The sequence below is a fragment of the Pristis pectinata genome, chromosome 20, assembly GCF_009764475.1.
Source record: "Pristis pectinata isolate sPriPec2 chromosome 20, sPriPec2.1.pri, whole genome shotgun sequence".
NCBI lineage: Eukaryota > Metazoa > Chordata > Chondrichthyes > Rhinopristiformes > Pristidae > Pristis > Pristis pectinata.
Genome location: NC_067424.1, coordinates 23,384,240 through 23,409,496, shown reverse-complemented (window position 1 = coordinate 23,409,496; position 25,257 = coordinate 23,384,240). Strand labels below are relative to the sequence as shown.

At 41.0% G+C, this 25,257-nt stretch overlaps 1 protein-coding gene across 8 annotated transcripts in view; it reads right to left on the bottom strand.

Moving 5' to 3' along the window:
- The window catches only part of LOC127580822 (metabotropic glutamate receptor 4-like), a 903,581-nt gene that overhangs the window by 213,405 nt on the left and 664,919 nt on the right, over nt 1-25,257 (bottom strand). The gene's annotated exons all lie outside the window — the stretch shown is intronic.

The window sequence follows — 25,257 nt, the reverse complement described above, 5'->3', positions numbered from 1 at the left end:
AATGCTGTATTAGGGTGCTAAACCTCTACATTCAAGGACAGGAGAGTTCATTTGCTTTTATTTTAGCCCATAATGGAATGCAGACTAAATACAGGCTATCCCAAAGTAGAAGCATTCATAGATTACAGCCTGCTGTGCTACATGCTCACAACTGCTAGAATCTGCAATAGCTTATCTGGGGAATTTCATGCTGAAACTGACAAAGTTTGTTCCAGAATGGCTATACACAGGGAAATCATATGACACTGTTCAGTGAACTTCTCAATTAAAGTTCTTGTTCATTGTGAAACTTTCACAAATAGTGTCAGGGCAAAAAACAACATTATTTTAATGCCAAAAAAACTGAGAAATTTTTGGACCCATGTGCATTAGGTGTCATTGATTCTTCCCCATAAATGGAATATTTTTTTAAGGATGGGTAAATTTACTTAAAGAGGAAAGTATTTATCTTATAGTCCATAGGCTGTTGTACAGATAAAAGATAATTGTTCAGGACAGGAATACTTTTTAAGTAATTAAGTTATACAGAAGTACATCTATAAAGACCCAATGGAGCCTGAGGTAAGATGATCAGGGAATGGCAGGGAAACATCAGCACTGTTTAAATCTATCATTACAAAGTTATTACATCAACTACATTATAAAGTACACAAACCTGTGAATAATGTCAAGATTTAAAAATACATCTTGTTTGTGGTTATGTGCTGTGTCATAGTCAACTTTAAAGAATGCTATTGGGCTTTGCCTGAACAACTAGGGAAACAAAGGACTGCAAATGTTGGAATCTAGATGAAAACACGATGATGCTGGAGGAACTCAGCAGGTCAGGCAGCATCCGTGGAGAAAAGCAGGTGGTCAACGTTTCGGGTCAGGACCCTTCTTCAGGACTGAAGATAGGAAAAGGGGAAACCTAATATATAGGGGGGACAAACAGAGCTGTGATAGGTGGACAAAAGAGGGGAGGCGGGTTGGGCACAGGGTGGTGATAGGTAGATGCAGGTAAGAGATAGTGATAGGCAGGTGAGGGGGAGGAGGGGAGAGTAGATCCACCGGGGGATGGGTCAAAGGTAAGGAGGCAGGTGGCATTGGGGGGAGGGGAGGAGAGGAAAAGGAGAGAGAAGAAAAATGGCGAGGAGAAAAAAGAGAAAGAGGCTAGGAAAGGGAAGAAAAGATGAGGCAAGGTGGGGGTGGGGGGATTGGTTTACTTAAAGTGGGAGAATTTGATGTTCATGTCATTAGGCTGCAAGGTCCCAAGATGGAAAATAAAGTGTTGTTTCTCCAGTTTGCGTTTGGACTTCTCCCGGCAGTGGAGGAGGCCAAGGATTGACATATCCGTGATGGAGTGGGAGGGGGAGTTGAAGTGGCTGTCAATGGGAAGATGCAGATCGCAGTTACGGATGGAGCGTAGGTGTTCTACGAAATGGTCACCGAATCCAAATATAGACTAGCCTATTGTTTACATCATGCTCAGCAGTGAATCAAATAATTAATCATGGGGTCAGACCAACACAAGTTTATAAAGCCTTTTACTTTACTGAGTTCCACTAAGTTTTCCAATGCTCCCCAGGGGAATTCACTTCTTTGGCCAGAATCTCCAACCCAGTGTTGGGGAAATGTATCACAACTGTTCATCATAAACCATTAGCAGCAGTTCCATTTTCATACATAATGACACACCTTGCGGGTTAGTGTGCAGTTCCCAAAATCATGACTCGCAAGATAACTTGTGGTTAATGGGTACAACTGCAGAAACAGTTTACAAATTATGGCACTTGAACAATCCATGTCAAACAGAATAATTACTCTCCAGCAGCCTGGATCATACTAGCGATGGACCACCATTCACCCCCATTTTTGCAAATACTGTATTTTTAAGTGAGAATGAATTTTTAGGCATTGTGTTTTTTTCTAAGCAATATAGCTTCTGGAAAAAAATTCTAATTGACTTACAGGTATCACCTATCCAGACCCTGTCAGTGCTTCAAGATAAATGAAAAAGATCCCACAGGACCAATCAAGGAGACACGGCTGGGTTGTTTCCATCTCCTGAACAATATTTACTCCTCAGCTGATCTGATCCATGTTTTTTGCAGTAGTTTGCCCGGTTGCCCTTGTTACAACAGTGATTACACTTCATAAGTTCTTCATTGGCCACTAAGCAATAAGGATGGACTTTGTGAGTGAAAGGTATAAATGCACATTATTTCATTCTTAAGTATTCATAATTGTTAAGTAGTGAAATATTGTGTAATATTTATAACTTATTAAATAAATAGTTTATTTCTGTCATGCACAAGACTGATATGCCATAGTGGCCTTAAGGGCAGGCTTCTTTCAATATTAGACTCTATATGCTTTGTTAATGAGGTTGCTCACAACCATGGATTTTTTCCCTTTCTTTCTAACCATATTTTTTGAGGTGGAAACAAACAGAATATTTAGTTACACACTAGTATCAGACAGCTAACTACATACAAATGAGTTGACAGCTTAATCTGCCAGTAATCATTTTTGTGATATTAATATGATATGAGAAAACATGGTGGCTTGAAATGTTTCAATCAGTGGTGAAAGGATGACGCTCACAGTTCATCACTGTTCTTTTACTGCATGGCATTTTAGGGATCCATGTAAGTGTAGCACCCTATTAATGGAATGTGGGACCTCTACATATATATGATACAATACTATAATCTATAAACCAATTAAATTGTAGAGTCCCCACTGAGTCACACATGTCACAGAGATTTACTCTCAACATTCAATGAAACTGAATTTTCAAAATGGGATATAATTCATAGCTATAATATTTGTGTATCTAATGCAAGTTTGAAAATTAGGAATTTGAAGTAAGAATATTTAATTCATTGGTAAATCATGTTAAAAAAAGGTAAACTAAAGGGAAAGAAAATGGTATTAAGTGAAAAAAAGGAACATTAAGTAAAAAGAAATATTTTATTTTACTTTATTTAAAAAAATAACATTAACACAAATTAGCAGGGAGGAGGTATTGGAGGCTTTAAAGTGCATTAAGGTGGATAAATCCCCAGGGTCTGACCTGGTGTATTCTTGGACCTTGTGGGAAGCTGGAGAAGAAAGTGCTGAGGCCCCTACAGAGATTTTAGCTTCCTCTCTGGCCACAGCTGAGGTTTCAGAGGACTTGAAAGTGGCTAATATCGTACCATTGTTTAAAACAAGGTAGCAAAAGCAAACCAGGAAACTACGGGCTAGTGAGTCCGATAGTGACGCTGAAGGACAGGATCTACCAACATTTAGAGAGACATGGTCTGATTTGAGTCAGTCAGCATGGCTTTGTGCATGGGAAATTGTGCCTGACAAATCTCTTGGAGTTCTTCGAGAAGGTGACCAAGAGGGTAGATAATGGATGTCGTCTATATGGACTTTAGCAAAGCCTTTGACAAGGTCTCTCATGGTAGGCTAGTCTGGAAGATTAGCTCACAAGGCATCCAGGAGGAGATAGTGGATTGGATTCATAATTGGCTCACTGGTAGGAAGCAGAGTGTGATGGTCAAGGGTCGTTTCTCAGACTGGAGGCCTGTGTCTTGTGGTTCTGGGACCTTTGTTGTTTGTAATTTATATACATGATTTGGATGTGAATGTACAAGGCATGGTTAGTCAGTTTGCAGATGATACTAAAATAGGTGGTGTTGTAGACAGTGTAGAAGGTTATGAAAAATTACAGGGGGATCTAGATCAGCTAGGTATGTGGGCTGAGGATTGGCACATAGCTTTCAATCCAAATAAATGTGAGGTATTGCATTTTGGGAGATCAAACCAGGGTAGGATTTATACAGTGAATGGTAGGGCCCTAGGGAGTGTTATGGAACAGTGGCACCTAGGAGCGCAATTGCATAGTTCGCTGAAAGTAGTGTCACAGGTAGATAAGGTGGTGTTTGGCACCCTGGCCTTCATCAGTCAGGGCACTGAGTGCAGGAGTTGGGAAGTTATGATGCAGTTAAATAATACGTTGGTGAAGCCACACTTGGAGTATTGGAGAAAGAGTACAGAAAAGATTTACCAGGATAATGCCTGACCTTCGGGGCCTGAGGAGAGGTTGCATAGTCTAGGTCTTTATTCCATGGAATGTTGGAGATTAAGGGATGACCTGATAGAGGTATATAAGATCATGAGGAGCATAGACAGGGTGAAAGTACATCGTCTTTTTCTCAGGGAGGGGCTGCTAAAAACCAAGAGGGCATAGGTTTAAGATAAGAGGCAAGAGATTTAAAAGGGATATCAGGGGGAGCTTCTTCATGCAAAGGGTGGTGCGTATTTGCAATGAGCTACCAGAAATTGTGGTTGCACATTAGCAACATTTAAAAGCCATCTAGGAGGGGATTGGAGGGCTAAAGGCCAAATGCAGGCAGGTGGGACTAGCTCACTGGGCAACACATTTGGCATGGATGAGTTAGACCAAAGGGTCTGTTTCCATGTTGTATGGCTCTATGACTAAGAGTTAAAATCTGAAGGAATGGATCAGATCCCAATACAGAATTCCTGCAGTTGGTATCTACTAGTTCTGCATATCTGATAAGCATTCCAGAATAAGATAACTCCTGGATGACTTCAAATGTTCAGCTCAGGTGGAACAAATTTAGGAAAGGGTACTTGTTCCTTCTATGCAAACTGTGCATAAAATGAATTTTTCAGCCATTTCATTCTCAGGTCCCATCCATCAGGAAATTTTTCCAGTCATCTCCTGTCACAATTCACCCTAATGCATGTATCAGTTCACCATCATATTTCCAGAACATGATGTTGTGCAGCTTCTTCTCATCAAATCAAAAGGTTGCAACTTACGACCTTTGCAAATAGTTTACAATAAAACAAAGAGTGCATCGTGTTGAAGGTAGTAGCCTACATGCGAATTAAAGTGATTCCCCCCAAACTCCAAGCAGGGCATAATTTTTATGTATAAAGAATTAGCTCATGAAGCTTTTACTGATCAAAATATTTGGTGCTGAATCTTTTTGATGTGTGACCCAATATTGCTGATTAGGTAGAGGGAGTGGGTGGGAAAGGGATGGGGTTTGGAGGAAGCATTGTTTGACAGAAGGGGTCACCCCCTGGAGAACCTTTCATAAGGGTTGTAAAAGTTTTAAGTGGTAGAGTGGGGGCTGGACTGCGCCTGCGCGACGCGGGCAGTTTAAAAAGCCAACCGCCACATCCAGCGGGAAGCGTCGGAGTGGGCAGCTGAGTGAGAGGTAGCAGAGTGTTCTGGGCTTTGGCTCAAGGGGCTTCAGTGTAAAGGGGCGAGGAAAGGTAGGTGACTTGAGTTAAGGAAGGAGTATGAGTGCGGTATCCTGTACTCAGTGTCAGATGTGGGAGTTCCCGGAGTCTTCCTGCCTCTGGGAAGGCTACATCTGTGCCCGGTGTGTCCAGCTGCAGCTTCTGAGGGACTGTGTTAAGGAACTGGAGATGCAGCTCAATGACCTTCATCTGGTCAGGGAGAGTGAGGAGGTGATAGAGAGGAGTGAGAGGCAAGTGGTCATGCCGGGACCATCAGAATCGGGCAATTGGGTCACAATCAGGAGGGGGAAGGGGAAGAGTCAGGTACTAGAGTGTACTCCTGTGGCTGTATCCCTTGACAATAAGTACTCCTGCTTGAGTACTGTAGGGGGAGACAGCCTACCTGGGGGAAGCAACAGTGGCAGTGTCTCTGGCACAGAGTCCAGCCCTGTGGCTCAGACGGGTAGGGAAGGAGTGAGGAGGGCAGTAGTGATGGGGGACTCCATAGTTAGGTGGGCAGACAAGCGATTCTGTGGACGCAGGAAAGAAACTCGGAAGGTAGTTTGCCTCCCAGGTGCCAGGGTCCGGGATGTTTTTGATCGCATCCAAGATATCCTGAAGGGGGAGGGAGAACAGCCAGAGGTTGTGGTACATATGGGTACCAATGACATAGGTAGGGAAAGGAATAAGGTCCTGAAAAGAGACTATAGAGAATTAGGAAGGAAGTTGAGAAGCAGGACCTCAAAGGTAGTAATTTCCGGATTACTGCCTGTGCTAAGCGACAGTGGGTATAGGAACAGAATGAGGAGGAGGTTAAATGCGTGGTTGAGGGATTGGAGTAAGGAGCAGGGATTCAGTTTTCTGGATCATTGGGGCCTTTTTTGGGGCAGGTATGACCTGTTCAAAGAGGACGGGTTGCACTTGAATCCCAGGGGGACCAACATACTGGCGGGGAGGTTTGCTAAGGCTACTGGGGAGAGTTTAAGCTAGAATTGTTGGGGGGTGGGATCCGTACTGGAGAGACTGGGGAAAAGGTGTTTGGCTCTCACATAGAGGAGGCTAGGAGTAAGTACCATAGGTAGGTGATAGAGAAGGGACGTGTTCAGACAGGCTTGAGATGTGTCTATTTTAACGCAAGGAGTGTTGTGAACAAGGTGGATGAGAGAGCTTGGATCGATACTTGGAGCATTGATGTGGTGGCCATTACAGAGACTTGGATGGCTCCGGGGCTGGAATGGTTGATTCAAGTGCTGGGTTTTAGATGTTTCAGGAAGGACAGGGAGGGTGGCAAGAGAGGTGGGGGAGTGGCACTGTTGATCAGAGATAGTGTCACGGCTGCGGAAAAGGTGGACGTTGTGGAGGGATTGTCTACGGAGTCTCTGTGGGTGGAGGTTAGGAACAGGAAGGGGTCGATAACGGTGCTGGGTGTTTTTTATAGGCCGCCCAATAGTGACAGGGTTATTGAGGAGCAGATAAGGAAGCAGATCCTAGAAAGGTGTGAGAATAACAGAGTTGTTGTGATGGGGGATTTTAATTTCCCAAACATGGATTGGCATCTCCAGACAGTGAGGGGATTAGATGGGGTGGAGGATGGCAGGAAGGGTTCTTGACACAGTATGTAGATAGGCCTACAAGAGGAGAGGCTGTGCTTGATTTGATATTGGGTCATGAACCTGGTCAGGTGTCAGATCTCTCAGTGGGTGAACATTTTGGTGATAGTGATCGTAATTCTATCTCCTTTACGTTAGCACTGGAGAGGGATAGGAACAGACAGACTAGAAAGGTGTTTACTTGGAGTAAAGGGAATTATGAGGCTCTCAGGCAGGAAATTGGAAGATTAAATTGGGAACAGATGTTCTCTGGGAAAAGTACGGAAGATATGTGGCAAATATCCAGGGGATATTTGTGTGGAGCTCTGCACAGACATGTTCCAATGAGACAGGGGAGTCATGATAGGATACAGGAATCGTGGTGTACGAAGGCTATAATAAATCTAGTCAAAAGGAAAAGAAAAGCATACAAAAGGTACAGGGAGCTAGGTAATGTTAGAGATCTGGAGGAGTACAAGGCTAAAAGGAAGGAACTTAAGAAAGAGATTAGGAGAGCCAGAAGGGGACATGAGAAGGCCTTGGCAGGCAGGATTAAGGAAAACCCCAAGGCGATCTACAAGTATATGAAGAGTAAGAGGATGAAATGTGAAAGGATAGGGCCTATCAAGTGCAGCAGTGGGAAAGTGTGTATGGATCCGGAAGAAATAGCAGAGCTACTTAATGAATACTTTACATCGGTATTCACCACGGAAAAAGATCTAGGGGATTGTAGTGGGGACTTGCAGCGGCCTGAAAAGCTTGAGCATGTAGATATTAGAAAAGAGGTGGTGCTGAAACTTTTGGAAAGCATCAAGTTAGATAAGTTGCCGGGACCGAATGAGATGTACCCCAGGTTGCTGTGGGAGGCGAGGGAGGAGATTACGGAACCTCTGACGATGATCTTTGTGTCATCCATGGAGACGGGAGAGGTTCTGGAAGATTGGAGGGTTGTGGATGTTGTTCCCTTATTCAAGAAGGGGAGTAGGGATAGCCCAGGAAATTATAGACCAGTGAGTCTTACCTCAGTGGTTGGTAAGCTGATGGAGAAGATCCTGAGAGGCAGGATTTATGAACATTTGGAGAGGTATAACATGATTAGGAATAGTCAGCGTGGCTTTGTTAAGGGCAGGTCCTGCCTTACGAGCCTGATTGAATTTTTTGAGGATGTTACTAAACACATCGATGAAGGGAGAGCAGTAGATGTAGTGTACATGGATTTCAGCAAGGCGTTTGATAAGGTACCCCATGCGAGGCTTATGGAGAAGGTGAGGAGACATGGGATCCAAAGGGACATTGCAGTGTGGATCCAGAACTGGCTGGTCCACAGAAGGCAAAGAGTGGTTGTTGAAGGGTCATATTCTGAGTGGAGGTCGGTGACCAGTGGTGTACCTCAGGGATCTGTACTGGGACCCTTACTATTTGTGATTTTTATAAATGACCTGGATGAGGAAGTGGAGGGGTGAGTTAGTAAGTTTGCGGATGACACTAAGGTTGGGGGTGTTGTGGATAGTTTGGAGGGCTGTCAGAGGTTACAGAGGGACAGAGATAGGATGCAGAGTTGGGCTGAGAAGTGGCAGATGCAGTTCAACCCAGATAAGTGTGAAGCGGTCCATTTTGGTAGGTCAAATATGTTGGCAGAATATAGTATTAATGGTAGGACTCTTGGCAGTGTGGAGGATCAGAGGAATCTTGAGGTCCGAGTCCATAGGATACTCAAAGTGGCTGCGCAGGTTGACTCTGTGGTTAAGAAAGCATATGGTGTATTGTCCTTCATCAATCGGGGAATTGAATTTAGGAGCCGTGAGGTATTGTTGCAGCTATATAGGTCCCTGGTCAGACCCCACTTGGAGTATGGTGCTCAGTTCTGGTCGTCTCACTACAGGAAAGATGTGGAAGCCATAGAGGGGGTGCAGAGGAGATTTACAAGGATGCTGCCTGGAATGCGGAGCATGCCTTATGAAAGCAGGTTGAGGGAACTCAGCCTTTTCTCCTCGGAGAGACGGAGGATGAGGGGGGACCTAATAGAGGTGTATAAGATGATGAGAGGTATTGATAGGGTAGATAGTCAGAGGCTTTTCCCCAGGGCTGAATTGGTGGCCACAGGAGGACATAGGTTTAAGGTGCTGGGGAGTAGATATAGAGGAGATGTCAGGGGTAAGTTTTTTACTCAGAGAGTGGTGAGTGGGTGGAATGGGCTGCCATAAACAGTGGTGGAGGCTGATACGATAGGGTATTTCAAGAGACTGTTAGATAGGTACATGGAGCTGAGTAAAATAGAGGGCTATGGGTAAGCCTAGTAATTTCTAGGGTAGGGACATGTTCGGCACAGCTTTGTGGGCCAAAGGGCCTGAATTGTGCTGTAATTGTTCTGTGTTCTATGTTCTATGTTCTAACCCTGCCTCATTACCTTAAATTTGTTTGATTTCTAACTTTTCTCAATTCTGATAAAAGGCCATCAACTTGAAAGGATAACTCCTCTTCTCTCTCCATAAATATTGCCAGAAATTTTAAGCATTTCCGGCATTGGTTTCCTTTATTATGAATTTGCAATTTGCAATATTTTGCTTTTAAAATATTCAGCAGAAATGCATTAAATATTCAATATTAATTTGAAAATGGCAAACAGAAACTATCATCAGTTCGACCTGCCAAGCCCAAAGGAGATAGCTGTAGAATAATTGTTAGCTAATTTTTTAGAAAAAAATAATAAGTTTTTATAACTTCAATTACTGTTCACTGCAATTGAAAAAGATTTGCAAAGAATTTTTGAGGGTTGTATTATCCAAAACAAAATTGTGGAAGGGAAAAGATCAAGGGGTTTCAGTTCTTCAGTTTTTTGCTTTAAACTTGTCTTTCCTTTGAAGGTAATTCCTCAAACATCAAACAGTTTAGATTAGCTTTCCACACATCACAAACACCATTACCAAAGACCTTGGATATACTCTGGACAGAAATGGAACTCTGAATATTTGTGGTGTGTATGTGAAGTTAATAACGGAGCCTCATTCCAAGTGAGTTACATGTTCATCAAGGTTCATTAAAGCAGATAAATTTCGTACAAAGGCACAGAATGAAAATAGATAGAAATCAGTAATATTATTCAGCATGATTTCAACCTGTTAATGTTCAGATCTCCTAAACTATGCATTAATTTTATCCAACTCATATCAGAGAGATGGAAAAAGAAACATAAAAATTAAATGTTCCTATGTAATAGCTGCAGAAACATTTATTGTGAATAAGAATAGAGTATGACATTTTCTCTATTCAATGGAGCTATATTCTACAGAGAATTTTCAATACAGAATTGGAGTCCAATCTGCAATTCATATGCACTGCAATTGGAGCTACCTGATCAGCAAATTTACCCATGGATTTCTCACTCTTCTGTTCTTGAACTTTTATTATTATACAGAATGGGAACAGGATGAGTGACTATGCACTTATTACACAGTGTCCTTTTTTGGAAGACAGAGTTATCTACAAAAGTAAGCCACGAAATAGCAGCTTGAACATGTATTAGCATTTTTGGTTGTTCAATATCAATGAGTGTGCTAACAATAAAAGTGTCTTCATAGAATCACAGAATGGTTACGGCACAGAAGGTTACCATTCATTCCATTATGTTGGCACTGGTTCTGTACCAGACCATTATGTTTTTATGCTCTCAAGGTTGCATCAGATCAGAGGACAATTTCTTTCTTTCTTGCATCCAGTGCAAACTTCAAATAGGCTGGAATCAGATGTATACATTAATGGCAGGTGTTTTTTCCTGCTAAGAATACTAAATAAATCGTTCACAAATTATATCTTTTTCAACCTATGTTGCCTTTATTTTGTCGGTAATACGGCTGCCAGTTTACAAAGAGCATGTTCCATAAACATCAATGACATTAACAACCAGTTAATTTATAAGAGTGGATGTGATAAGCAGGAAATCTCTCTGCTCTAATTCATACTATGACAGTCATGTGCCTTCTAGACTAATCCAATGGAGTCCTGATGTCTGATCTTAGCAGAGAAATGGCAGGGTTCTGAATTACCAAGGAAGTGCTAATGAGCCAAGCTGACTCTCGATTTTCCAACTGGCATTTAAAAATAGTTTATATCATTAATCCTAATTAAAATTCAAATCTAAAAGATGGCTACTAAATGTGTTAATCCACTCTACACTGAAGCCAGACCCCGAGAATCAGCAACTATTGTAGCGTAGCAGTTAGCGCGACACTATTACAGCGTCAGCGATCGGGGTTCGATTCCCGTTGCTGTCTGTAAGGAGTTTGTACGTTCTCCCGTGTCTGCGTGGGTTTCTGCCGGGTGCTCTGGTTTCCTCCCATATTCTAAAGATGTACGGGTAGGTTAATTTGGGGTTTAAAATGGGCGGCGCGGACTCATTGGGCCAGAAGGGCCTGTTACCACGCTGTAAATAAAACTTAAAATTTAAAAAAAAGGTAAGTTCTCCAGAGAATATTTATGTATTCATTCACAGGACATGGACATTGATGGCAATGTCAGTGTTTACTGTCTATTCTAAATTGTCCCTGAACTGTGAAGGATTTTAAGAGTCAATTGGATTGGTGGCTGTGTCTAGAGTCACGTGTAAGCCATACCTCATTAGGACAGCAAATTTCCTTTACTGAAAGACAACAGTGAATCTGCTAGGTCTTTATGATAATCTAATAGTTTCATGGCCACAGTTATTGAGACTATTTTCTATCCCAGCTTTTACTTAATTACTCAAATTTAAATTCCTCAGCTGCTATGGATTCAAACTCGTGTATCTAGATCAATTTTCCAGACTTTCAGATACCAGTCCAGTAACTAAATTTACTGTCGCCAACAATGGCAAAATATTTGATTACTTGACAATTGAAATAATGTACAGTCAATAGCTTTTGGACACCACGTCATTCTCTGCCACTTCCGCTATCTCCAAAGGGACCCCACTACCAAGCATATCTTCCCCTCCCCACCCATTTCTGCCTTTTGCAGGGACCGTGCTGTCTGTGACTCCCTAGTTCACTCCTCTCACTCATCCTGCTCCCACACTGAAAACTTTCCACTGCCCCCACCATAGGTGCAACACCTGCCCCCACACTACCTCCATCCAGGGACCCAAACAGTCCTTTCTGGTGAGACAGAGATTCACCTGCACCTCCCTTAATATCATCTACTGCATTCAGTGCTCCAAGTGTGGCCTCCTCTACATTGGTGAGACCAAACACAGACTAGGTGACCATTTCGCAAAACACCTGCGCTCTGTCTGTAACCACGATCTGCATCTCCCCGTTGCTAGTCACTTCAACTCCCCCCCCCCCCACACTATCACAGACCTGTCAGTCCTTGGCCTCCTCCACTGCCAGGAGAATTCCAAGTGCAAACTGGAGGAACAGCACCTCATTTTTCGTCTTGCAGCCAAATGACATGAACATTGAATTCTCCCACTTTAAGTAACCCCTCACCATACTTCTTCTCTTCTTCCCTTTCCTAGCCTCTTTTCTTCTACACTTTTTTTTCCCTTTCTCTCCTTACCTTTGACCCATCCCCCAGTGGATCTGCTCTCCTCTCCTACCCCACACCTGCCTATCACTATCTCTTACCTGCATCTACCTATCACCACCTTATACCCACTCCGCTTCCCCTCTTTTGTCCACCTATCACTGCTCTGCCTTTCCCTCCTATATATTGGGCTTCCCCTTTCCCTATCTTCAGTCCTGAAGAAGGGTCCTGACCCGAAACATTGACTGCCTGCTTTTCTCCACGGATGCTGCCTGGCCTACTGAGTTCCTCCAGCATCAGCACCTTGTTTATTCACAAACTGAATCATTGATTTTTGGCCTAAAAACAATATATAATGTCTGGTTTAGTAAGTTCCTATTTTTGAGAGGGTAGTCCATTTGCTCCTAATACTCTTATACTTGACTGCTGGAACTAAAAGAAAAACATGAAGACAGGTATGTTATCCTCTTTTCCTGCAGGAGGAAATGGAATTATTCACAATAACTGCAGTTCAAACCAATAATTACTGCAGATACGTCCCAAATTTTCTGTCCCAAGTGTGTATTGACTTTTGGACTATGTGAACCTGTGCAGCATTACAGGATTTAATTGGACTAGAGATTCCACAGTGCCTCAAGTGTCACTATATGCTGCTGAATTGAGCATTTCTATGTAGCATCTGTACCATATTTCAAAGATTAAGTCTTCATTTTTTTTTCCCCATGCTACTCCTTGAATGAGATATGAGGTCAATCTCCTGGTGCACATGAAGGCACCCAGCCCAGCTTGGCCACCGATTTCCAGAGTGGGCACTGATGGCTATGGCCAGAATGAAGCATAGAATCAGTGGAATGGCACAGACCTAAGGCTGGGGTGTTGAAGATGGTGGCTCACACTAACCAGGACTTCAGCTTTGGGCTTCCCAACTGGCGGAAGTAGTTCAATCAAGATTGGACAGCCAATAAACATTGGATAGTGCAGGGGTATTGTGGGGGTTGAGAGAGGTGGTGAAGAATTACATGAGAAGACTGACCTTTAAATGATCTCATCAAAGGAGCATGATACAGGGGAGAAAGAGGAAGAGGCAAAGAAAGAGTCCTTGACAGACTCTAGAGGGAATCAAGCAAGGTCGGTAAGAGAATCTATTGCTTCATAAGGAGGCATAGTTTAACAATAGCTGAATAATATTCATAGCTTTTGAGAATATCTATCCAAATTAGAACTTATAATACTGCACTAGGTAGTATCACAAGCTTGAAGAAGGAAACAGTTGAAATCCCTACTCATATGGATTTCCTCCTTCCTAGTTGATTGGCTATTAAGCAAAATGGATTTGAAGTCGGTACAAATAAATGAGTAGTAAATTCATGTTGTAGGCTTGGGGTGATTGACTTTGCAGCTAAAGTTATTAGCAATTAATATTGTACCTAATTAGAAAGAAGATTTTAAAAATTACTTTTTACACAAAGTATCCTCCTATAGGCTTGTAAAGATTACCCTTGCAATATCATATTGGGGTAGAAACTTGACCTCCGTTGCATCTGGAAAATTGGGTTCTGCTTCTGCTACCAAATTCTATTGACTCCACTTGAAATTAATTATAGAAATGGAGTACAATTTGTAGTCACTTCTATATATGAAGTATGGTGCAAACTACTAAAAACAATCTTTTGTCCCTTCTAAAACTTTGGCTAGAGGCCACCTTTGAACTGCCTTTAACACTTGCAAGACCAAAGCCATTGTCTTTAGCTCCTACCACAGACTGCAAACTTCATGTCCAATTCTATCTCCCCATTAGCCACCATCTCTAAGCAACCTACATCATTCAAAACTTTGATGTCATAGTTGGCTTTACTTTGGAATCCTAGCTCAGAATTTGTTATCAAAGGCAACATATTTCATTGAGGTATCTTCTTTTTCAATCTCTTCTTCAGCCCATCTGCTGCTAAAACTCTTCTCCTTGTTTCATAATCTCCTGACTATTGAAGTTCAGTCCTTGCTGTGCTCTTCCAACATGCTGCTGCTTTTATCCTCACATGCAGCAATTTCTCCTTTCCCCTCACCCGAGATGTCTGACCTACAATGGCTTTCTGTTGATTAACACCTTCAATCAGGAGCATTGAAAGTCCTTGGAAGTTTTGACAACTGGCTAAGCACAGGGTCATGGCTGAGTCAGCTCTCAAAGGTTTTATGATATTTCATGAAGAGGCAAACATTGTTGACACACAAGGTTCCAATGCCCTGTAGGGCTTTGCCATTTTGGATGGGGTGGCTTCAGGCAGTAGTATGAGTGGATCCAGAAGATGTGTTTACCACAGGGAGCAGGTCAGCAGGGAGAAGAGGTGACGCATCACTGGCAGTAAGTTCCAGCCCAATGCTAAGTTTTAAAGCATGGTGTGAAGTAACAATTCAGATTTCATTACCATTGTGCCTTGTCCGTATATCCCTTCATATTTCCATAACATCCACAAGGAACTAAAATAAATAAATCTCTCCAGTGAAAATAAATTAATGTGTCATCCAGTAAAATGGATGTATCCATCCATCAGGTTAAATAAATCTCTGCACATCCCAAATCATCTGAGATGAAGAAATGTCTATCTGCCTTTCAATCAGGTAAAATAAATCTTGTCATTCCTTAAGTACAGAAAATAAATAAATCTATCTCTCCAAATCTATCTCTTGGTTAAAAAAATGCATTTTCACAATCCTTTATAAGGTAAAATTTTTTAAAAATTTTTTGACTTCAAATAAATAAATGTAATTCAAGAATATAAATCATATTAATTGAATAAATTCACTGTTTAATTTTTAATCAGCAACATGTGAAAGCATAGCATAATATTTAAAATGTTACAAATCCAGTGACTATTTGTCTAATGTGGCATTCACTCACTGGTTCCCTCTCTATACCAATGAAAGAGTTTGGATATAAAACTGATAACAGTCAACCTGTGAGTGAAGAAAAATCTCTTCACCTCAGTTCTAACCATATTTTGAGACTTTGTCTCCTGATTCTTGACATGTCCCCTCCCCCCACCAACAGAAACATCCTCCTCACATCCAATCTGCCTCTCCCTGTTAGAATTTTGTATGTTTCAACAAAATCCCCTCTCATTCTGCTGAACTCTAGTGACTTACAGATTTATTCACCCTAATCTCTCCTCATGCAACAGTCCTGCTATCTCAGGACTCAGTCTGCTGAACGTTCACTGCACTGCCTCTGTAGTGGTACTGTATATCCTTTGAGCAAAGGAACCAAAGCTATACACAATACTCTAATTGCAGTCTCACCAACATCTTGTATAATTGTAGCTCAGCATCTTTGCTCCTCTACTCAAATCCTCCTGCAACGGAGGCCATCATACTATCTGTCTTCTTAACTGCTTGTTGCATCTGCATGTTTGCTTTCAGTGACTGGTGTACAATAACATCCAGCTCCCTTTGCACATCACCATTTCCCAATCCAGCACCACATACATACTTCAGAGGAAAGACAGCTCTTGGTAACAAGCAGATCAGGCATGATGATTTTCGAAACTACAACTTTCCAAAAAGACAAGTATTCATTAACAGTCTTGGAAATTCGCTGGCTATGAGACCTCCCTGACAACCTCTTGCAAGGGCCTTTTCCTCTCTAGCCTCTCAAGATCTCTTTGAATTCTCCCTTGGAGCACTAACCTTCTTTTTCTACCCTTCCATCATTTGTTGTTTAATCAACCGAACTCCCGGCTGGCTGAAAGAGTCGACTGAGATTTTATCATGTCCCTGTCAGGGCTGGCTGCTAGGCTAAGTACCAGTAGCTGCAAGATCTTGCAATGTATTAATGAAATAATATGTGCTGAAAATGATAATATGACGTTACATAAGGAAACCCAAGAGAGTTTGGGAATGAAACTGACACAATGTTGTGTTGCACAGCGAAGCCTGAAAATGCTGGTCTGAGAATGAAACTGACAAGAGTCACGTTACACAGGGGAACCCAACAACAATATTCTGGGAATCTCATGAATAAAAGTTGTATGTTTATGCAACTTCTAATAACATAATCAGTGACACACAATAGTGTTTTAATACCATTAAAATGCCACATTTTTGTACATTACCATGATATTTCATGTTGTTTGTTTAGCTGAGATCAGTTGACCAGATTAGGACATTTAGTTGAAGTACCTGTTAGATTCTTATGGCAAAAGTGTAAAGTTGCAAATGAATGGTCTTTAAACAGAGCCTGATTTCTATTCTTAAACAAACAGGGCTACTAAGGTAACATATGTTTATAACATCTGAAGAAACATAAAAGAGCACAGTGCAAGATGTCCATTCTGTTAATATCATCAACGTTTTGGGAGGAGAGATTAATTTATTCTACAGATGAAAATTATAATGTTACTTAGGAAAGTAGACCTAACCCATGACATTTCTTTATTTTAAGTATCCTTGTTTGCAAGCCTCCTTTGTGAGGCTTTGAACATAACAATGTGTCACAATATCGCCATCGTCTGTAAGGAGTTTGTACGTTCTCCCCGTGTCTGAGTGGGTTTCCTCCGGGTGCTCCAGTTTCCTCCCACATTCCAAAGACGTACAGGTTAGGAAGTTGTGGACATGCTATGTTGGTGCTGGAAGCATGGCGACACTTGCGGGCTGCTCCCAGAACACTCTACACAAAAGGTGCATTTCACTGTGTGTTTTGATATGCATGTGACTAATAAATTTACCTTATAAATATACCTTATATAGAATGTTTAAAATTGGATTAGCATATGAAATAAATCTCAGCGCATTGATACCAAAACACAAGAATCAATGTAATTGGCCCATTAGGGATCTATTACATTCATGTTTCATATGTTTTGTTTTAGACTGGTTTGAAAAGTTATGGCAATATAAATGGTAACTTGAATATTAGAAAAGGAAAATATGATTTAACATCCACTTGGTACTTCATATCTAATTTCTAAAATTTCAATTATTAAGTTGCAGGCAGAAGTTAGCTTTTCTTTGGATTCTATTTAATTGCCTAAAAATCTAAGGCTTAATATGCATGTTAATCTCTCTTGGTTTTCAGTTTAAAGGCTAATTTCTTTAATGCCTAGATATTTTTTTATATGTGAACACTAGTATAGATATTCAGATGCAGAAAGAAAGAGAAAGAGACTGAAGTGATTAAGATATTAATGACATAAGGAAACCTTGGTAACAAATTTAATGAATCAGTTTGAAGGCTGCTCTCCATCAGTCCAACATTCATATTGTTCAGGAAACATGTCTATCAAAATTTTTGGGGGACCTGAAATAATGGTAGGTATTAATGATCGTTGTACTTGGCTGGTGAATTTTGGCATTCCCTCCTTTGACTTTCCTCACTTGGAGAAACACCATTGCCATCATTGATTCCTAACCCCTCAATTGGAAAAGATTCTATAAATTACAGGTAACTAAGATGAAAAGCAACTGGAGCAGGATTACTCAATCAGAAGAAGTGATAACAAATTCTACGATGCTACATTAAAGGATGAAGAAATGTATTAATCTCATGAACATGAAAAAAGGAAATGGGACTACATCTTCCACCATTCATTGCAACTAGTGAAAGGACACTACAGGCAGTCCCCAGGTTACATTAGGGTCCCATTCCTGACATCTGTCCATAAGCCGATTTCTCCAAAAGTCAGAAACGTTCATTTTCTATAGCTACTCATATTGAATCATTCTATGTACACTTGGTATAATTCTTTCATTTCATCAAATATTCACCCCAAGACTACTCATAAAGAAACTATATACTGTATCCAGTCATTACTGAATACTGTGATGCATCCTATTATTGTTATTACTATTTTGAAAAATGTTTTAAAATGCATGGGAGAATTTGCATAAAGTCAGATTTTGGTAAGTCAGGTCACTCATAACCCAGGGAGTCCATACTCTGTACTGTACTGTTACTGTTTTTACCTGTATTACCTCAATGCTTTCTCTACTAACTCAATGTAATTGCACTGTGTAATGAATTGACCTGTACGATCGGTATGCAAGACAAGTTTTTCACTGTACCTCGGTACAAGTGACAATAATAAACCAATATCAATACCATATACAAGTCTCTCAGATGGCTTTGGGGAAAAAAGAATACATTTTACGTGAAAGATATATTTTTTTCAGAATACGGAGTTCATTGTTTTTGCATTTTCACTGTCATTAGTATGTTAATCAAAAATAGGAAAGATAAAACAGTTCAGATTTTCTTACACTTCAATAATTAAAGTTAAGATTCAGAGGTTTAAGAGTACTAGTGGTTTCAAATAATGGCCTGGCATGAACTAGTTTTAATAAATAAAAATGATTATCTAATATAATCTACTGTTGGATATTATTTCTAAAAAGGGGAAATAAATCACGAAAAGAATTATAGTGTTCACAGGTGGCTTAAATGATTCAGAAAATAAAATGAATCCAAAACTATGTATGTTATGTTCACCCATGGATATGGATGATCATTTTTAATTAAACTTCCAAAGATAATAAGAAATTCTTTTGGATAGCACTTTTCCTGACCTCAGTAATCCCAAAGCTAGTCATGGCTGTAATGAAAGAAACACAGCAAACACTGACTAGGAGACAATAAACATCCAAAATGGAATTGTGAAAATAGCCAGCTTTAGTGATTTAGGTTTAAGAATAAATGTTGGTCAGTACACCTAAGAGAAGTTTATTTTACATCCATCTCAAAGGATGGTTTAACATCTCATTTCAATGATAGCACCTTCAACCATGCAGAACCTCCTTAGTTTTGGTAGGACAGTCAGTCTCCGTTTTGGATTCACTGGAAAGAGAGTCAAAGCCACAACTTTCTGACAAAAGTCCTCCAGTTGATCCATGTCTGACACAGTGTCATACATTGTAAAAATATAAACTGTTAACTAATCACTTGTTCTATATGGAATTGATTGCTATAAACCTATTAGTTGAACTGGCTTATATTTACTCATTGTTCCACCAACCAATATCTAAAATTTGGATCAAGAGGTGATTGCACAAACTATCCCAAGCATTTTCTCTCTGTGCGGTCCCTATTATCTCATATTTTTTATTTCTCATGGAAACGAGAACCAAAATCAATCATTCCTGACAAACATAGATAACCTCTGGATAAAAAGGTGCCAGTATACAACAAATGAACAGCCAAACAGTTTAAAATGACAATAGATATGACAGAAGCTAGTTCACAGAGTATTTATTATAGAAGTGTCGCAAAGATTTATGAGTTCTGCCTCCTAGGATGGCCTTTCTGAGCTTGGGGAACAACCCAAAACAATGTCTACACTTTTGAGGCTATCTATCTTCATGGACATTCTAAGAAGCAAATCCCTGGAGGGTACTCACTTTTCAGTGTTTGGGCAATGCACAGCATGATGCAATCATAGTCTGCTTTTGGAATGAAAGTAGAATGGCTTATACACAATAATATCCCAGCAACAGCTACCAATATTCTCAATCCTTTCCCAATGTTGAAATCCATTGCCATGGACTCTGCTTGGGCTGCACCAACCTTTGTTGGTTTGCCTCTTTTTTCTCATTCAAATGGACTGCAAAGAGCATTGTGGGAAGTCAGTCAGCTTCATTAAGGTACAATCTCAATGGCAGCCATACTACAGGAGCATAAAGGCTGCCATAGAGATAAGTGAAAGCAGGGGATGTAAGGGATGGTGGTAGAATGGGTGAATTTGAGGTTGGAGGAAAAAAAATCCTCAACTCTTTGGAGTGGCCCTCATCACAGGATCATCAAGGTCATTTATCATAGTGTCTGGCACTCACTTGCATGGTGAATAAAATGTTGGATCGTTGTCAGTGCTGCTTGTGAATAAGAAAACAGAACATGGAAATTAATGCAGGGAAATCAGCATTAGTAAAATTAATGTCCCAGCAGGGACACTTTAACTTGTGTAGGTCCCTGATGTGCTGCATGCTTCGGTCCTTGTCTGACAGTGAATGCCATAGGCTGCAATCTTTTGATCCAATTTTTGAAATAATGAGTGCCATACATAGTGATGATGTCATCACATGACAAAGTGACAACTGAACTAATATTATTCTTGACTGATGTTCCCAGTGCAGTCACTCAATCATGGATATTTCCTTTGTTCTCTCAACTACTCCTTCTCCACTGCTTGAAACAACTTTGAATTCTACCTTTTCCTTGTTCTGATAAAAGATGATCAAGCTTTCCCTCTCTACAGATGCTCCCTGACTGAATGAGTATTTCTAGCTTTTTTTTCTTTTTATTCCACATTTTATCAAGTACAATATGAAGAAATATCCATTAGATTCTTCACTTGAAGAGATGTTGGCTGTCTTAAATGTGAAGTCATCCACCGTATTAAGCCCTTTCATAACTTTAAAGAGTTCCATTAAATTTCCTGTTTGAGAAAAAAAGTGACAAAGGCTGCTGAACCATTCTTGACCCTTGGCTATTATCTACTTAGGTACTTTGAACAGGTGCAGAACATTTCAGTTCATCTGTATGTACAGGAAAGAGACTGACATTTGATTAGTATAAATGCATTGGGCTGTAGTCTGTCTTGTAAAAAAACAGATTAAATAGTACAATTCTTTGTGCTGCCAACCACAGTGAGTTTTTTTCCTTTTTTGATCGGCATAAATATTATTTCCAGTAAGGCCAAGTTAATTCTGTTAGAACATTTTGAAACTGTTATTCTTTATTGCATTCTTCTCCATTTTCTGTTTATGTCATGTAACATAAACTCTCTCAGTGCCACAAGTGTCTCTGAAGTACGAGATACTTGTGCAATGCAGTCTGATGTGATTGTTCAAAATGGAACAGGCAATGAATCATGCAAGGAGCAGTGTGGTGCACAAAATCCTCTCCTGCCAAACATCCTTACCAATCATTACACAAATGAAATAAGTGGTGTTAGGTGTTGATCCTTCATTAACTCACAACACTTATACAAGGTAATGATGAAAGGTCCTCGACCTGGAACATTAATTCCATTTCCCTTTGATCCTTACCAACCTACTGAGTGTTGCTAATTTTTTTTTTGTTTTTATACCATAATAATGTTTACTTGTCCTTCCTCAGACTGTCTGAAAATGTGTCTATATGCAATTCTCACCCAAATTATTACTTTCTTGTTCAAGAAAAGGATGTATAGATATTAATACTTAGAACTTTTCTGTGAAGATTACACACATTGCCCCGCATGTAACGGAACTTTGGCGGTCAAGTGGCAGATTAGCTACTTGAGATGGATGTTATTGACATTATTAGGTATGCATCATGATTGGTAAGATTTTGTTTCTGAGGCTAATGAATTGACAAGATTGACTCCTGTTGAAAGCTAAAAAACAGCAGTAATTAACCATTGCCTAGAAATTCAATCACTTAATGTTTATTTCATCATTATGTAACAGAATCAGTTATCGGCATAGAGAGCTACAACGTGGAAACAGGGCCTTTGGGGAAACCACCCCTTTACCCTAATCTTACCCTAACCCATTTTATTCTCCCCACATTCCCATCAATTTCTCCACCCTTCATCCACAGATTCTACCACTGACTACACATTAGGGGAAATTTACAGTGGCCAGTTAACCTACCAACTCACATATCTTTGGGATGCAAAAAGAAACCAGAGCTTCCAGAGGAAGCCATGCAATCACAGGGAGAATGTGCTAACTTAACACAAACAGTGCTAGAGACCAGGATCAAACCTGGATCACTGGAGTTGTGAAACAGTGGTTCTACCAGCAGCAACACAGAACAATTGACTTTCTTCTAATGTGAATCATGGTAAATTCAGATCTAGGTCATTTTTTGTCAATCTGGAAATTTGACTGGGGACATCCAGGTGTGAGTCAATCTCGTGACCTCTGGTGTCACGAGGTTAACTCACACCTTGATGAAACTCTGCGCAATGCTCCTTTGGATCATTGCAGGAGGGATATGAACATGTAATCCTAAACTCAACCATTATTGGGTCATCTTGAGACAATGGGGCCTTTCTGGTGACACATGAGACTGCCTTTGCTGAAATCTGGAACAAAAAATGAGCAGCAGGTCAGATAGGATTGTGAAGATGTCTTTCTGGCGCCATGACAACTGACAGTTAAGTCAAAAATTGGCTTTCATCCTTCTGGCCCAACATCTCCCTACTACCCACTCTCCAGCCAACTCCAATACTGCAACACCCCTCCCTTCAACCTCCCCCCTCATCTGTTACACCTCAAATTCTTTTCTAAATTCCAGTGCATTATCTTCCAACCCCCCATTGACTACGATCTTCCACCCAAGAATCTGCTACAATCTTGATTCCCTGCCCATCCATTTATTAGAGCCAATATCTCAAGCCCAATCAAACCCCACCCCAAGCTCAAAAGTCCCTCCTGTATACATCCACCCTTCCCACCCTCATCTCTCTAGCTATAGCACAGAGCCAACGGAGGCCTTGGTCATCTGCCATCCTGAATCTGGCTTCAGAAGTACATTTTCCATCTTGAAAATATGCAATGTCCAGTCAGTTTTCACCTTAGGACTGGGGTGCAATTGATAGTTGCAGCAATGCAGCTGAGGGTGCAGTGGAGGGAGACGATAGCTACACCCATACAGCCATAGAGAACCCAAACGGGCCATTCAACCCACCATGACCATGCAGACTATGAAGTTCCTGTCTTAACTAATCCTATTTATCAAATGGTCTCTTGGCCATTAGGGTGTACTCGAATGTCCATGCTCATTTCTCCACAAAGAATTAGCTGAATATATAATGCTGAGAGTGATAGAAGTATGCAGCACCATACACAACCAGGGGCACTTTATGGTGGCCAATTAACCTGCCAACCAGCACATCTTTGGGAGGAAGCCAGAGCACCTGAAGGAAACCCACATGGTCAAGGAGAGAACATACAAACTCTACAGGACAGTGCTGGGGGTTAGGACTGAATATACTGTAGGTTACGGGACCTATGAGACAACAGGTCTACCAACTTTGCCACTGTGCTAATGCTACTTCTGAAGCAATGCTCATGATGTAAAGATATCAAGAAGCGCTGTTTATTGGGGGAAAAATCCAGTGGATGACAAGCAGAAATAGGAAAAGGGAAACGGTGAATAGAGCAGGCACAGTAGTGTAGCAGTTAGTGTAACGCTTTACAGCGCCAGCAACCCGGGTTCAAATCCATCCACTGAGTGTAAGGAGTTTGTAGGTTCTCCCTGTGTCTGCGTGGGTTTCCTCTGGGTGCTCCGGTTTCCTCTCACATTCCAAATACATACAGGTTAGGAAGTTGTGGGCATGCTTTGTTGGCGCTGGAAGCATGGCGACACTTGCGGGCTGCCCCCAGAACACTATGCAAGAAGATGTATTTCACTGCGTGTTTCGATGTACATGTGACTAATAAAGATAACTAAAACAAAATGAAGGTGCAAATTTTGAGCTTAGATCACTGAGACATAGGGAGTCACTGGAGTTTGCAGAGGGTTTGCTGACTATGAAGCAGGAACTTCTTAAGGGTGGTGAAAAGTGGAATGAGATGCCAGAGGAAGTGGTTGAGGCAAGCTCAATAGTATCATTAAAGAAGTATTTCGATAGGTACATGGAGGGGTGTGACTTTGATGGATGTTGGCCAATTGCAGGAAATTGGGACTAGTTGGGTGGACAACATGGTCAGCATGGACTGGTTGGGCCGAAGGGCCTGTATCCATGCTGTATTGCTCAATGAACTCCATGACTCTATGAAATAACAGGGCTGCAACATTTTGAATAAAGTATAATTATTCGATTTTTGCATGGGGAGCACAAAGAAATGGAAGCTTGAGATATTGAAGACATGGGCTGGGGCTCCGGTGGTCATGAAAAGCAGTAATGCAGATGTGGAAGAAAGCTGTGGAAGGTCTGTTGCTAACAGTATGGGCATGGGAAGGGAAGCAGAACCTGTGATTGATCCGCATCAAACATTTAGTCCTGTTGATCAATGGCTGTTCTGTCAATGTGGAAAATCAGCACGGTAGTGTAGCGATTAGCATAACACTATTACAGCGCCAGTGACCTGGATTCAATTCCCTCCTCTGTCTGTAGGGAGTTTGTACATTCTCCCATGTGTCTGTGTGGGTTTCTTCCCAGTGCTCCGGTTTCCTGCCACATTCCAAAGATGTACAGGTTAGGAGCTGTGGGCATGCTCTGTTGGCACTGGAAGAGTGGCGACACTTGCAGGCTGCCCCCAGCACGCTCTCAGTAATGCAAAAAGACGCATTTCACTGTGTGTTTCGATGTACATGTGACTAATAAATAAATATCTCATCAATTTCCGGCTCCAGAGATCTGGGTTTAATTCTGACCTTAGGGGCTGTCAGTGTGGAGTTTGCATATTCTCCTGGCAACCACATAGGTTCCCCCAGTTGATCCAGTCTCATCCCATTGGCTACTGTAAATTAATCCTAAATGCAGGTAAGTGGCTAAAGAATCTAAAGGGGAAGTTGGTGGCCATCCAAGAGGGAATAAATTGCAGGTCTACAGGTGAATAAGACAAACAGGAGTGAGATAGATGTTTTGCTGGAGCCGGCATGCACTTGATCTGCTGAATAACATCCTTCGTTGTCATAATAAGCATATACAGTAAATGTATGAAGACAACTAGAGTGTGGAGTTCAGAACTTTAAGAAGTAAAAGAAATTAATAATTCTTCGAATGTTGCCAGATTCCAATTTCCACTCATACTCCAGTTTCAAACTGTAATTCATTTTAGAAAAGACAAGTGTGACCAAAGCCGCTGGGACTTTGCCTGCAGGCTATGAATAACCAACACCACAGTTAATTCATCGATCTTCATAAGGTCTGACAAAATTACCACACAGAGCAGTTACTCTGAAATTGTAGGGTAAACAAATACTGCTGAGGATAAACAT